At 36.1% G+C, this 15,853-nt stretch overlaps 1 protein-coding gene across 6 annotated transcripts in view; it reads left to right on the top strand.

Annotated features, from left to right (window-relative positions):
* STAG2 (STAG2 cohesin complex component) overlaps positions 1 to 15,853 on the top strand; it is a 129,546-nt gene that overhangs the window by 33,741 nt on the left and 79,952 nt on the right. The window lies entirely within an intron of this gene.

Raw genomic sequence — 15,853 nt, 5'->3', positions numbered from 1 at the left:
TAGTTATATTCATCCCCCTCCCTCACCTTCCTCAATTTTGTCCCTAATCCCTGGCACCACTAATTTGTTCACTATTCTTCACTCAACATAATTGTCTTGAGATCCATCCAAGTTGTTGCGTTCCATCCGTTAATTCCTTTGTATTGCTGAGTCATATTCCACAGTATGGATGTACCACAGTTTGTTTAACCATCGACTCATTGAAGGATATTTGAATTAGTGTTTATATTAGTTTGTATTACTTTGCTAGTGTTCTCATTAAAAAGTACCAGAAAGTGGGTGGCTTAAATGACCAATCTATTGTTTTGCACTTCTGGAGGCTGGATATCCCAGATCATGGTGTCAGCAAGGCTGGTTCCTTCTGAGGGCTGTGGGAGAGAGTCTGTTCAGTGTCTCTTGCCAAGCTTCTCGTGGTTGCTGACAATCTTTGGTGTTCCTTGGTTTATAAAAGCATCACCTTGGTCTCCACCTCCACCTCCATCTTCACCTGATATTCTCACTGTGTACATGTCTCTTCAAATCCCCCCTCCCCCATTTTTAAAAGTTTTTTTTTTAATTTTTAAATAATCTACACCCAATGTGGGGCTCAAACCCACAACTCTGAGATCAAGAGTTGCATGCTCCACCAACTGAGCCAGCCACAGCCCCCCAAATTTCCCCTTTTTATAAGGACACAAGTCATATAGGGTTAGGGCCCATACTGAAGTCCTCATTTTAACTTGATAACTTCTGTAAATACCCTAACTCCAAATAAGGTCACATTCCAAGGTATGCGGGATTAGGATTTCAAAATACGAATTTTGGGGGGACACAGTTCAACCTAGAACAAAATCATTTCCTATTTTTGGCCTTTACAAATAAAACTGCTGTGAACATTTACATTCATATTTTTGTGTGGACATAGATTTCTATTTCTCTGGGATAAATGCTTGGGAATAAGTGCTGGTTCTTATGGTAAATATATATGTGGTTTTCTAGTTCTAAAAATTTTTATGTTTGACAATACAATTTACATACAACATTGTATAAATTTAAGGTGTACAGTGTGTTGATGATACATTTATATATCGCAGTATGATTACCACCATAGCTTTTAGCTAACACTTCTGTCTGGTCACATAAAGATCATTTCTTCGGGCATCTGGGTGGCTCAGTCAGTTAAGTGTCTTACTTCGGCTCAGGTCATGATCTCAGGGTCCTGGGATGGAGCCCTGCTCAGCAGGGAGTCTGCTTCTCCCTCTCCCTCTGCCCCTCCCCCCACTCGCCCAGCATGCACTTTCTCTCAAACGAAAATAAATAAAATCGAAAAAAAGATCATTTCTTTTCTGTGGCAAGCATATATGGCTTTTAGAAGTAACTTCTACACATTTTACCAGAGTGGCTGTGTCATTTTACATTTCCACCAGCAGTATAAGAGAATCTGTTTCTTTGCATCTTTGCTGCCATTTGATTTTGTCACTACTTTTTTTTATCTTGGCCATTCTGATAGGAGTGATACCTTACTGTGGTTTTTATTTGCACTTTCTTCAATTCAGTTTTAACATGTGTTATTATAAAAGTTATTTTTTGGGTGCCTGGGTGGCTCAGTTGGTTAAGCGACTGCCTCCAGCTCAGGTCATGATCCTGGAGTCCTGGGATCGAGTCCCGCATCGGGCTCCCTGCTGCTCGGCAGGGAGTCTGCTTCTCCCTCTCACCCTACCCCCTCTTGTGCTCTCTCTCTCTCTCTGTTTCAAATAAATAAAATAAAATCTTTAAAAAAAATTAAAATACTTTGTTAAAAAAAAGTTTTTCTTGATAATTACCTTTTTTCTCTTACACTTAAACTCTTGATTTTTAATACCATTAACACGGTTACTTATTTCCTATCCTACAGTAAAAAGAAAAATAGCTTCAGAATAACAGAGTCAGTATTACAACAAACAACAAAACTATTAAATAAAGTCTAAATTTTCTTTTTTTTTTTTTAAGATTTCATTTATTTGACAGAGAGAGCACAAGCAGGGAGAGCAGCAGGGCACAGGGAGAGGGAGAAGCACACTCCCCGCTGAACAGGGAGCCCGATGCGGGGCTCGATCCCAGAACCCTGGGATCATGACCTGAGCCAAAGGCAGATACTTAACCAACTGAGCCACCCAGGCAACCCCTAAATTTTCTTTATATTTCTTTTTGTCTTTGGAGTTCATCTCACTAAGGATGTTGTGTTTTGCAGTCTTACTATAAGTGCTTTCTCTGTATACTCCTGTTATCTGGTGTACACGATTAAGTTTATTTTTCTAAATCCTTTCAACTTCAGGAATTTCAGAAATTCAGTTTCCTGTCTCGAATAGGTAATTCGTTTTTCTAAATCAAAAGTTAAAATTCAAAAAAACGTTAAAATTCGATATAGAGGTATGCATAGAAGTCTCCAGAGACTCCTGCCTTTGCTGTTCTTTCTTTCATCCCCTCCCTCTTACAGGCAACTTAAAAAAATGTTTCTTGTCAATCCTTCCAGTATTTCTTTTTGTGCAAATACATCCATATTTACATTTTTATTTTACTATTCTTTCTTGAAAGTAGTATACTGGCCAAAACAATTTGTTATAGACATTGATATTTAAGTGCCAGACCTAACAGAAGATGTTAAGAGTTGTGTTGATGATGTCTTCCATGGTGTGAGAGTTGAATCTGCCATACTGACCTGAACCATTTCATGATCTATCTGCAAGTTATGATCAGTATGAATTAGTGACATAGGTTTGCTAGTTAATTATGCTGATGATTATATCACTGGAAAAATCTGCTTTTTACTCTGTAATTGTAGACAGAAAAAGAGAGGTGAAATACAGTTGAGAAACTGCTTGTTACTCTAATTTTAGAAAAAGAGACAGGTGAAATATAGTTGAATACCTAGGAAGTTGTTATTGCTAGCCAAAGCAGGTGATAACAGGACTAACCTGTGTGTTGGGGTGGGGGGCATAATGAAGTAAAACTTTTAAGTAAAATGACATGAATGGGATATTTGGCAAACATGAGCAGAATAATTTGCAAGAAGCAGTTGAAGAAGAAATCTTTTTCTTGTTTGGAATTTATTAATCAGGAAAACTGAGCATAATCGCTGATGGTAGAGAGAGATTGCTTTTCATGATGAAAAGAGCATTTTGAGCACTTTCCCAAAGTAATAATCATAGAATAAAATGGGAGATACTTGCGTATGAAGAATCTCCTTACGCATGTTGTTTTCAGATTTTAGCTAAATTATTTTGTGAAGTGGATCATTGCAACACATGTTTTTCTGTAGAAAGAGTTTTCTAATTGAGAAGTTTCTTTTCTAATGACTGAGCAGATAAAATCATTAGTACAACAAATTATGTCTTAAAAGTAAGGTTGCAGTAACTATAAATCTCTCCAATTTAAGATAGTAGTTTTGAGTTCTCTGCAGTATAGTATACTTTCAAGGGTACCTAATACTTAAAACATTAGTTCTAGTATATATTTTCCCTTAGTAGCATATCATTATTAATATTAAATGTGTGCTGAATTATTATTTTGCTTCCTTTTTTAGCATTTAGATAATCCTTTGGGGGCTGTTTTTCAGGATGCTTTAATATATTTGTGGTAGTTTAGAAACAAGGTAGTCTTTTGGTCTCATTGCTCCAGGACTTTAAAAAATTCCCATCATCTTAGAGCTCATATTGAGAGTTGGTCTTGTCTCCCTCTCTTTCATCATTGGATGGCATACGAAGGTAGATGAAATACACTCATGGGTGTATAAAGGCACTAAAAATGGAATAGGTTACAGAGCAAAAGGTTGGGGCCCCTTGTAACATCTAGTACCAGTAATTTGTATATGTTTTAACATTTTGATATCTTTTCTTACTGGATCATCTTTATGATGTACACTAATGATAAGCTCCCTCCCCCAAATTTAATGGAAGCACATGCTATATTTTAGGGATCAGTAACTTTTAATTCCTAGTATCATCACATGATGCAATTCTAGCATGTTAGCCCTTGACTGCAGCTTGCTTGATTGCTGCTAGAAGGTTGTTTTTGCTTTTTTCCAGCTTTAATTTACATGCTGTTCTCTATGAAACTTACTCCATCAAATTTTGAACAAGGGAGAGAAATGTTATGGGTTTCAGTGATCGTTTTCATACCATGTGGTGAGTAAATTTGAAAATGTAGCTGGGACTAGCTTGCATTGTTCAACTAAGTGCTTCCATTTTTTTTTTTTTTTTTTGAAAAGCTAGGTATTTCTTTGGATCCTTTGCCATAAAGTTACACAAGCTTTGGTTCATTTTTACCATATTAAATAGATAACAAAATCTGTTTGCCAAAACAAGTACTTTCGAGTGTAGATATCAATTGTTAGTGGCTTATTTATAAAATTATATTTCAGGGGCACCGGGTGGCTCAATTGGTTAAGCGTCTGACTTTTGATTTCGGCTCAGGTCATGATCTCAGGGTTGTGAGATCGAGCCCTGTGCTTAAGATTCTCTCTCTCCCTCTCCCATCTGCCACCCCCTCCCTCTAAAAGAAAATTATATTTCAAAAGATACCAATAGTTAAGGTCTAAAGTATGCTTGCTCAGTAGAAAGGTATTCTCAAATATTTGGTGATTTATACAATCTTGTGAATTTATATGATAAAGAAATTGGTAAAAGGTTGAAATGTAATTTTTTATTGTAAAAAACTCATGAAATTTACCATCTTAACCTTTTTTTTTTTTTTTTTTTTTTAAGAGCGATAGATATTGTGAGGGGGGTGGAGGGAGGGGCAGAGGGAGAGAGAGAATCTTAAGTAGGCTCCATGCCCAGCGTGGAGCCCGACACGGGGCTCAGTCTTAACGACTCTGAGATCGTGACCTGAGCCAAAATCAAGAGTCCGGTGCTTAACTGAGCCATCCAAGTGCCTCCCATCTTAACGGTGGACAGTTCAGCAATTACATTGACACTGTTGTGTAACATCTCCAGAACTTTTCATCTTGAAAATCTGAAACTCTGTACCCATTAAACAACCCCCCCTTTCCCACTCCTTCCATCTCCTGGTAAACACCATTCTACTTTCTGTTTCTGTGAATTTGATTACTTTAGGTACCTCATCTCAGTGGAGTCATACAGTATTTGTCTTTTTGTGACTGACTGGCTTATTTCATGTAACATAATGTCTTGGAGGTTCATGCGTGTTATAGCATGTGACAGGATTTCCTTCTTTGTTAAGGATGAATAATATTCCGTTGTATGTATACATCTTACTTTGTTTATCCATTCAGCTATTGATGGACATGTGGGCTGCTTCCACCTCTTGGCTATTGTGGACAGTGCTGCTATGAATGTGGGTGTACAAATAATCTTGAGAATCAGCTTTCATTTGTTTTGGATATGTACCTGGAAGTGGGGATTGTTGGATCATATGGTAGTTCCATTTAAGAATTTTTGGGGAACCCCCATAGTGTTTTGCATAGCAGATGCACAGTTTTGCAATCCTACCAGCAGTGCACAGGTGTTCAATTTTTTACACATCTTTGCAGACGCTTGCGTGTATTTTGATTCTAGCCGTCTCAGAGGGTATGAGGTGGTATCTCATTGTGGTTTTGATTGATTTTGATTCAAGTCCTTTAGCCATTTTTTATTTGTGTCACTTGATTTTTTGTTGTTGAGTTGTAGGAATTCTTTATATATTCTGGATATTAACCTCTTACCAGATACATGATTTGCAAATATTTTCTGTAGTTTGCCTTTTCACTATGTTGATTGTGTCCTTTGATGTGTAAAATTTTTGATGTAGTCTCATTTGTTTATTTTTGCTTTTATTACCTGTTTATGGTGTCATATCCAAGAAATCATTACCGAGTCCAGTGTTATGAGGCTTATCTTCTATGTTTTCTTGTAGAACTCTTATAGTTTTAGGTCTTAGATTTAGGTCTTTAACCCATTTTTAATTAATTTTTGTATATGGTGTGAGATAATGATTGGTTCATCTTCATATTTTGCATGTGGATATCCAGTTTTCCTAGCACCAGTTTTTGAAGAAACTGTCCTTTCCCAATTGAGTGGTCTTGGCACTCTTGTCAAAAATAATTTAGATGTGTATGCAAGGGTTTATTTCTGCCCTCTCCATTCTCTTCTGTTGGGTCTGTATGTCTGTCTTTATGCCAGTAGCACACTGTTTTGATTATTGTAGTTTTGTGATATGTTTTGAAATCAGGAAGTGTGATTCCTCCAACTTTGTTTCCTTTTTTTTCCCCCAGATTGTTTGGGTTATTTGTAGTACCTTGAGTTTTATGATGAATTTTTCTGTTTCTGCAAAAAAAATGCTCTTGAGATTTTGATAGGGATTGCATTGAATCTGTAGATTGTTTCGGGTAGTATGGCCATCTTAATAATAACAGTAATCCATTCAGTTTACATAGGGTATCTTTAGACTTATTTGTGTCTTCTTTAATTTCTTTTTTTTCCTCTAACATTTTATTTTTAAGTAATCTCTACATCCAGTGTGGGGCTCAAACTCATAACCCCGAGACCAAGAGTTGCATGCTCCATTGACTGAGCCAGTCAGGCACCCCAAGTGTCTTCTTTAATTTCGTCCAGCAGTGTTTTGTAATTTTCAGTATATAAGTCTTCCACCTCCCTTGGTTAGGTTTATTCCTAAGAATTTTTTTGTTTTGGTGCTATTGTAAATAGAATTATTTTCTTAGTTTCCTTTTGGATTGTTCATTGTTAGTGTATAGAAGCACAATTGATTTTTGTGTATTGACTGTGTATCCTGCAACTTGCTGAATTTATTTTAATAGGTTTTGTGTGTGTGTGTGTGTGTGTGTGTGTGTGTGTGTGTGAATGTGAAATTTTTGGGGTCTTCTATGTATAAGGTCGTATCATCTGCAAACAGATAATTTTACTCCTTCCTTTAAAATTTGGATATCTTTTATTTCTTTTTCTTGCTTAACTGTTTTAGGTAGGACTCCTAATACTATGTTGAATAGAAGTGGTGAGAGCAGGCATCCTTGCCTTATTTCTGATCTTAAAAGGGAAAGTTTCAGTCTTTTACCATTCAATATAGTATTAGCTGTGAGCTTTTCATAAGTGGCCTTTATTATATTGAAGTACTTTCCTGCTGTTCCTACTTAGTTGAGTGTTTTTATCATGGAAAGGTATTGAATTTTATCAAATGCTTTTTCTGCACCAGTTGAGACGATTATGAAATTTTTTGTCCTTCATTCTCTTAATATGGTTCATTGCTTGATTTTCGTGCATTGCACCAGCCTTGCATTCTGGAAATAAATCCCACTTGGTCATGGTGTATAATACTTAATAATGTGCTGTTGAATTTGGTTTGCTAGTATTTTTTGGAGGATTTCTGTATTGGTGTTCATCAGGGATGTTGGTCTGAGGTTTTTCGTAGTGTCTATCTGGCTTAAATTTAACTTTTAAAAAGTCATTTACGGGACGCCTGGGTGGCTCGGTCGATTAAGCATCTGCCTTCAGTCAGGTCATGATCCCAGGAGTCCTGGGATTGAGTCCTGCATCGGGTTCCTTGCTAGGTGGGGAGCCTGCCTCTCCCTCTCCCTCTGCCTGCCACTCCCCCTGCTTGTGCTCTCTCCTTCTCTCTCTCTGACAAATAAATAAAATCTTTAAAAAAATAAAAATGAAAAGTCATTTACATGTTTTAATCTTTAGGAAACCTAAAGGTTAGAATTTAAATAAATATGGAGTACAATACATAAGACTCTTCTGTCATTGTCTTTGTGTGGAATTACCAAATGGAGAACCATCCTCTTAGATCTGAAATAAGAAATGGGAAGTATCCATACTGATTTATAAACTTCATTGGGAAAGCATATTGGATTTCCAAACTTCAATATGAATATAATTCAAGCCTATGAATTGTATACTGTGCATGTTAGTAGAAAGTTCAGCAGTTTGTATCAAGTGGATGCTAATGCTAGGTATTTTAATAGGGTGTTATCTAACAGAAATGGAAGGCACAAAAAATATTAAATATGTAGCATGTATGTTGTGTTTTGTGGTCATACTAAAATGACAAATTTTGTGCTTACTAGTAGTAACTGCAATTTTAAATTTTAATAATTTTTTTTTAAAGATTTTATTTGAGAGAGAGAGCGAGAAAGCACAAGCAGGGCCAGGGGCAGAGGGAGAAGCAGACTCCCCACTGAGCGGGGAACAGGACATGGGGCTCACATGGGGCTCGATCCCAGGAGGCTGGGATCATGACCTGAGCCTAAGGCAGACGCTTAACCGCTGAGCCATCCAGGCGCCCCACAGTTCTAAATTTTATATTAAAATTTCCCATTATCCTCCATAAAGTGGTTTAGCTTGTTTACACTTCGCTTTTATTGTTTATTGTTATTAACTTAGTTGTTTTATTGTTGTTATTGTTGTTATTATCTTAATTACAATTGTATCTCCATCTTCCTGTGAATTAGTAATAAACACTCAGTATTTCATTTAGATAACTTTTTGTACACCTTGAATAAATAAATGTGAAATTTTGATGTAATCTGAGAATATGTGAAATAAAAATTTGGATTTCCCTTGAAACCGAGGCTGAAAATCCAGTAGATGTTTTCATCTACTTTGCTATGAAATCTGTCTTGATATCTGCTATTGCTTAAAGTCTGCCAGTGAGCCAGTGGTGCCCAATGTGAAGTGGGCTTGATGGTAATAATGCACTGTGCTTATATTAATGTTGTATACCATTTACAAGTGTTCACACATGAATTTGGCTCATGGTTGTATATTTGATTTTCAAATCTAGATATTCATTTATACCAGCTAATTGGGTCTCACCTCTGAAATGTTGATAGCCGCTACACCCAGTTGTAATTATCACTGTTTATTCATGATGTCTTAACATACAGAAAGTTATGTCAGTGGGGGCATATATATTTTTTAAATTAACTGCAAAAAGCTGAATATGGTATTCTGGTATAAGTGAGATGAAGAGTGATCATTGACAGTATTTTTAAAAATTATTCATGATTTAGCTATTGACCTTGGCAGACTGAGATAAGATTTTAAGGTGATAGTATATGATAAAACAAATATTTTATCTCTTTTGATATTTAGCTTGATATTTATTTAGTATTTATATGTTTTGATATTTATAAAAATCAACTGCAGCTTGTTAGGGCACACTGGGGAAGCAGCAGACTTGGAATTGGATAGTTGATACATGTCCAGTATATCAGGTATGATATGATGTCCAGTGTCTAGCAGCAGCCAGTGCCAGTATGGTAGACAGATGAGAGGAGGTTGTGGCATTCAGATTAGGGCAACTGGAGAGACAGAGAGAGACTGTTTTTAGAGTTTAGGGGCAGGAATCCAGTTCCTGGGATGGGGTTGGTAGATAATTTATAGCAAGAACAAAGTAGAGTATTGATCCTGGGATGACTCAGGCACAGGGTACAACTGAGTATAGGGTGAGAGAGTAGTGGGTCTGCAGGAATAAGGCAGAACCTTTTTCTTATCTCCCTCTTCTCCCCACCCCAAACCACAACTGGTAGTACTCATTTGTTGCCAAGTTCAGGAGTGGCATGCTAAATTTTCTACAGAAATCAGAACTGATGGTCGAGATCTGGGGCAAGCTGAGTATGTAGGTTGGGCCAGGTGATTCTAGTTGTGTTTAAGACTGGAGTCCTATTTGGAAAGTATTGGGGGAATGTGGGTAGACAAGGAAACGAGGAAGATTGCTGAGCACCTACTATCACATACTTAAAAATAGGAGGGGAACAGGTGGATGTTTCCAGTTCTGTCTGGCTTTCCTTTCTGGCAATGTGTAGTGATGCCTATCTGTGCCCCAGCTTGCTCCTTCCCTTCTTCCTGAAAGTAGAAATTGTTTCAGAAGTGTTGTGGCGTTAGTTGTGTTCAATTTGTCTATTTAGTTACTTGAGAAAGTCTTTTTACTTTTGGCCTCCTGCCTTCCTTCTGTATATTATTTTTTAAGTTTGTAAGGGCAGATATTTGACCTGTCAGTTAGTTAGAAAATGTAGACAAGGTAATTAATTCTCTTGAGTATGCAGATTTCTTCCAGTACCATTTCCAGGTTACCTTTTCTTGTGCTAGAGCAGGTGCTACCATTAGAAATTCTTTTTTTTTTTTTTGCAAGTCTCTCTTTTATTTTTATTTAAGATTTTTATTTTTAAGTAATCCCTATACCCAACATGGGACTCAAACTACCATTAGAAATTCTTAAGGACTCCATCCAGGCTTATGGAAATGAAAATATATTTGCAAATGATACACGTATGTAGCTATGATCTGAGTATGCTATCAAGAAACGTTTTGGTTAGGGGCGCCTGGGTGACTCAGTCAGTTGCGCGTCCGACTTGATCTTGTTTGGCTCAGGTCTTGATCTCAGGGTCGTGAGTTCAAGCCTCCAGGGGCTTAAAAAATGTTTTGGTTAAAATTTTTTTTACCTGGTCAGGGTATACATGATCATTGCTTGATCTGTCATTGTTTTCACCTTGTCATCTCCTCAGAAGACTTATAGCAGAAATTGGGGAGATAAACATAGGGAGGAAAAATACCTTTTTGAGCAAGGAGAAATCTTTTTTTAAGTTCTTAGTAATCATTAAAGGGGCAGTAGATTTTCTTCTTTTGAATGTATTTTTTTTTTTTTTTAAAGATTTTATTTATTTATTTGACAGAGAGAGAGAGATAGCGAGAGCAGGAACACAAGCAGGGGGAGTGGGAGAAGGAGAAGCAGGCCTCCCGCGGAGCAGGGAGCCCAATGCGGGGCTCCATCCCAGGACCCTGGGATCATGACCTGAGCCGAAGGCAGACGCTCAACAACTGAGCCACCCAGGCGCCCCTTGAATGTATGTTTTTACATATAACAATTTTTTGGTGTTTTTGGTGAGCTTTTCATTTCTTAACTATGTACTCAAAGTTGCCACCTATCATTTGATGTAAGGAATGATAATAACTTGCTGTTTTGATTAAATGTACTACTGTAGGAACTATGTTTACCTTTTAACATTTCATGATCTGAACCTAAATGACAGACTTCTTCCTGTTGTCTTCTAAGTAGATAGGCCAGTAAAAGGAGCATGCCTATGGGTCTTGTCAGGAGTTCATAGTTTTTGTTCCCTGCTAATCTTGAGTAGATGAACATGATAAAGATCGTTTTTCGGGGGCTCCTGGGTGGCTCGGTTGGTAGAGCATGTGACTCTTGATCTCGGGGTCATGAGTTTGAGCCCCATGTTGGGTGTAGAGATTACTTTTTAAAAAAAGATAATTTTATGATAGCACTCAGTTTTTTGTAGATACTTTATGAGATTATGGACCTGAAATATGAATAAATCAGGTTTTACCAGCAGAGAGATTTTATAATTCCTCAGGTAGTTGAGGTTTTAAAAGAGGACATTAAAAAATACATTTCCACCCTCATAATTTACTTTTTCCATACGAACAATAAAATTGTAAATTAAAAATGTAAAAATCACCTACATTGTCACCACCCTGATATGCTAACTGTTCTCCTTTGCTGCTGCTTTTCTGTTGTAATACTGCATCCTAATATAGGGCTTTGATGCATCAAACTTGACCCATGTTGCTACAGTCATCATAAATAGTTTCATTGTAGGAGTTTTCTACTGATTGCATTTTTGTACCATAAATTAACATATGGCTGGACATTTAGGTAGTTCCTACTTTCAAGTGTTTGTATTATAGTGATGGTGGCATTTCAGGTTATATATATTTCTTGGATGTGATTCTCATAGATAGAAGGATGTAATCCTTTGGGAGGAGTGTAAAGGAGTGTTAAGATAATAGATTAGCATGCTTGTATGTGCTAAATTTGCTGGCTGTTAGCAGCTGAATATTTCTGCATTTTTAGGGAAATAATACACCTAGCTACTTTAAGTGCTTCCCTCACTCCTTAATAATATGTGGGTTCTGAGGGACCTTGTTAGTGATGGCTTTCTGGTTTGCAGCTTTTTATTTTTTATCTTGAGACCACTTGGGATTGAGTTAAAAGAACTTTGAAACAGTTAATTCTTTTATTACCAAAAAATCAAAATTACTTTAAGATTTTTAAACAGTATCATAGAAAAACAGGTTTTTTGTGTATTTTTACTTTTTCGGGGGATAATTTTAATGAATTAGCAAGTCATTTGAAGTTAAAGATGCAAGCATAACTATATAATTTTTTTACATGTTTGTGTTTAAATGTTATAGTAATTGGTGTCCAACATGTTTTCGGAAGTGAGAGAAGAACGCTTTTTTGTTACTGAATTAAACATGTAAGGTAAACTGAGTAACAGGCCATAAACATATTTATTATAGATAATTTGAAAAAGTTATGGTGAACAAGTTTTAGCTTTTGGATCTCTGTTTATATCAAAAGCAGTGCTGCTGAGAGCGTTTACTTGAATTTAATGTATAGAATTAAAAATATATAATCACCCATTTTTAATTCAATAATTATATATGAATGTATTTAACAAACCTTTAATGGCAGTATACTGTACACTTGAGCCTAAGGAAGTGGTTTTAAAGTATATTCAGCCTATCTACAAATATGTTTGCTTAGTTTTCAGTGAGGAGAAATAGAAGCTAATTGTTTTTGGATATATTTTTTCTCAAAAGGAACATAGTGATTGAGAGTTAAAGCAAATTTCATTTCTATGATTTATCTTTCAAAGCTTTTGGAATGTTAACTCTTCTATAGTAGTTGCAGAGAATTGGTACATGTGATTAAAAAAAAAGTCTCGGTTTTTCCTTGACACTAGGTGAGAGCTCCACCTTGTGATCTTTGAGCATATTTTTTTAAAAATTAGTAACCTATAGTAGGCCAGAAATGGTGTGGTGAGTTTGATCATTAAACTCATACTTTTATTTGAACATTACATATTATTACAGTTTTGGGTTTTCCAACTTAGGACAAATGGTGTTAAGTATATTTAAAGACCTTGTTTATAAGTTTTTTAATGTAAATCTTTGCGGTAACCAAATTGTATTTATATATAGCTGTAGACATTTAAAAGGAAAAAAATTCATAGCCTTTCCTGCATATAAAGTTTACATTCTTAAAAAAACCCCAATGCTAATTTACCCATTGCTTCTCCTCCTTTAAAGTACAAAGCAACTTATCTTCTGAGCTGTGAAGAAATGTTTTGGTGGCAAATTGGTTGTTTAGACAATGATTAAAATAGTAAAAACTCAGATACAAGCAGTTTAGTATTTATATTTAATAATATTAGGTAGCAATAGAGGTAAGTGCCTTCTTGTAGAAACACATTTTCATGTTTATTGGTACAAGTAGTTCCATAAGGGCAAGGATCTCTCCTGTTCACCACTGTATTCCCCAGTGCCCAGCACTGTGTTTGGTACATGGTAGATATTTCTAATTGGTTGAATGGATTTTTAATACTTAGAAACTCCTTAAAACAAATATTTAACTGGGATAGGGAGTTGGCCAGTGTAATAATTTTTTCTACATCTATTAGACCTTGTCGTGATACTTCTTTTTAAAATACAGACACCTCGTCTGGGAGACTCACATCTTAATAAATTCCATTTTTCTTTTGTGTTTGCTTTGGTTTCTAATTACCAAATAAATGTTAATATGCCCTATATACTGAACAAAATAATTTGACCTGGCAGAACATGTACACTAGAAATGTGCTATTTAGAGGAAGGTGAAAAGTGTATCACATAATACTTATTTTATTTGGTGTTCTCTGCTTTTCAGAGCTGATACATTCTTTATGTCCCTTAGGAGAATATAGTTATGAACTACTTTTAAAAAATTGTATATTTAAGGATTGCAGCAAGTTTGGTTTTATAAAATGCTGGAGGGGTGGGTAGAGGGCATTGCAGGTAGGCAGACAAAACAAGCACTTTATTTCCAACTTGCCATCTAGATTGCCTGACATGTTGGTTAGAACTTATTAGCTCTATACTTCTCCAGCTCCCTTATAAAAAACAAAATTGTTTTTTAAGAAATAGTTTTTTTTCTTTTAGTAAGTTGGGACTTTTAGGAGTCTGGGGTGTATCCTACATGTGATGGCAAGCTTCAGAACTCTTGTGTGCTACTTAGATAATTCCTTCAGTTATAATACGAATATTAACAGATTAACAATTAGTGGTTTTAGAGGAGAACAATCCTGGGACCATGATTTGGTGCAATGAGAAGACCATTCTAACAGTCATATCTAAATAAAGATTTTATAATATCAGTACTCTTCAGGAAAAAAACCTCAAAGTGGTGGTATAGACCACTCTTGATTATTCAGGGCTTGATTTGTGGATTATTCATTCTTGTTTGTCCTATTACCTCATTATTTTGTTGTTCATGGTAGCTTAATTAGAGTGAGCTAGGAAATTCAGTGTTTTGAATTTCTATTAATTGAATATTACTAGCCATTTATGATGTTTTTTAGAGATTTAATATTAATGGAAAAAATGGGGCACCTGGCTTGCTCAGTTGGTAGAGCATGCGACTCTTGATCTGGGGGTTGAGTTTGAGCGCCAGGTTGGTTGTAGAGATTACTTTTAAAAATCTTAAAAATTAATGGAAAAATTGAATTATCAGTTTCTTGTATAATGTCTTCTTTATTGAGAGGTTAGAAGTTAGTATGTGATATTTTAACATTTATTATTAATTGGATATATTTAGTCTTACCTGCTTTTTCTTTAGATAGCCATCAAGTACTAGAGTCACATGGAAATAAAAGGAAAACATAAGAAAATTATAAAAGAAAGTTATGCACAAGGTTAAGAGCTTCAGACTCCACCTATTTTCTCTTTTTTGTTATAGACTTGTCATTTGCTTTTAGATCTTTCTCTCAGGAACTGCATCTTGGACCTTCAAAAGCAGAAATAATATCCTTCCTATGGCCAAACTAAACTTCTTTTGGTCATGAATGGTATTCATCTGTTGTCCATACGACATTATTGGTATTTAAATTGATTGTAAGTTCCTTAAAGGAATAGATCAGAGCTAACCTTTTTTTCCCCTTCCCTGTTCAAACCGTGTGGTATTATCATGGTTATTTATTAATGAGTAAGATTTTGGGCTGTATGTTTCTTCTAGTGTAGAAGAACCTGCTTTTTTTTTTTTAAGTAGGTTTTATGCCCAACGTGGCGCTTGAACTCATGACCAGCCAGGTGCCCCTAGCTAGCTCCTTTTAACTGTACTGTACATCATCAGCAAAAAGCTGTAGAATTTTCAGGCATCTTGTATTATGGTTTAAACTTGTCATGAGGATTTTAGGACCAGTAAAAGAGTCACATCCTGTTCCTAGTTAGGGCATATGTCTTTTTTTTTTTTTTTTTTAGGGCATATGTCTTTTTAAGCCAGGCTAGAGAATCATAATGAATTTTTACTTTATTTTTATTAATTAAAATCAGAAGATTTATTGTTTGACTCATCGTTGAAATCCTTAAGATGAGCTGGATGCTGCAACAGCTGCCCTCTTGAGTTTAGGTGTTGTTTCTTCATGGAATCCATGCCTGAATCTGCGGTTTACAATTAGGTGCCTCATTGGACCAGTCCCAGTGGTATTTCGTCTTTTAGCCTCGGCACTTCACTTGTACTTTCTCTTCGGCTTGGCAGGATAGCCACATTTGCCACAGGTCGACTTCTGAAGGTGGTAGGCCTTAGAGCTGCAGTGGTGGCACAGTGTGTGTCTTAACGGCAGTACTTTCCAGTGATTATTTCCCTTCAGCATCTTGTTTCTGTGGCTAAGACCAAAGAGCGAGAATCATGACAAATTTTAAAAATAATTATAATACAAGGGCTTTTCTTTGTATCTGTTGTTACTGTTGTGGGACTGCAGCAGTTTATAACAAATCCATTATCTAAAAAAGGCAGGGTGCCTGGGTGGCTCATGCGGTTAAGCGTCCTA

Source organism: Halichoerus grypus, chromosome X (genome assembly GCF_964656455.1).
Source record: "Halichoerus grypus chromosome X, mHalGry1.hap1.1, whole genome shotgun sequence".
NCBI classification, from domain to species: Eukaryota; Metazoa; Chordata; class Mammalia; order Carnivora; family Phocidae; genus Halichoerus; species Halichoerus grypus.
The sequence above is the reverse complement of the archived record's forward strand: the minus strand, read 5'-3'. Positions and strand labels throughout refer to the sequence as shown.